This window comes from Asparagus officinalis, chromosome 1 (assembly GCF_001876935.1).
Source record: "Asparagus officinalis chromosome 1, Aspof.V1, whole genome shotgun sequence".
Classification (NCBI taxonomy): Eukaryota; Viridiplantae; Streptophyta; class Magnoliopsida; order Asparagales; family Asparagaceae; genus Asparagus; species Asparagus officinalis.
The window spans coordinates 121,604,828-121,605,276 of NC_033794.1; positions in this window are offsets into that span (position 1 = coordinate 121,604,828).

Here is a 449-nt window from a genome sequence, read left to right on the forward strand (position 1 = left end):
AATTTGATTAGCTTGCTGCTGAATTAGATTACGCACATTCAATACTCATTCAATCTGCTAAACATGAGTATCGAGCTTATCATTTTACCAACAATGAACAAAGACGCATACAGAGTCTATTGCCGATATCAAACACACACATGGTTAGCACCTGGGATGTTGTGCCTTTCCCGCTCAGAAATTCGTCTATTCATGTCCATGAAAGAATTCGAGTCTACCCACACCTGCGGGTCAACATGGAGCAAATGCTGGCACTCAAGGGCATCAAGGAAAGTTTCATTGCTAGCCAACAATAACAAGCATGTTTTGGAAGGATTAGCAAGATCTATCTTGCGTCGATAATCAAGCAACGACATAGCCTCAGCTTAATTTTGGCATTCACAGATAAACTACATAAAAGCGTGGTCGGAAGCCCAGGGAGCGGCGCAACAGACCTGATCTCTCTCTTT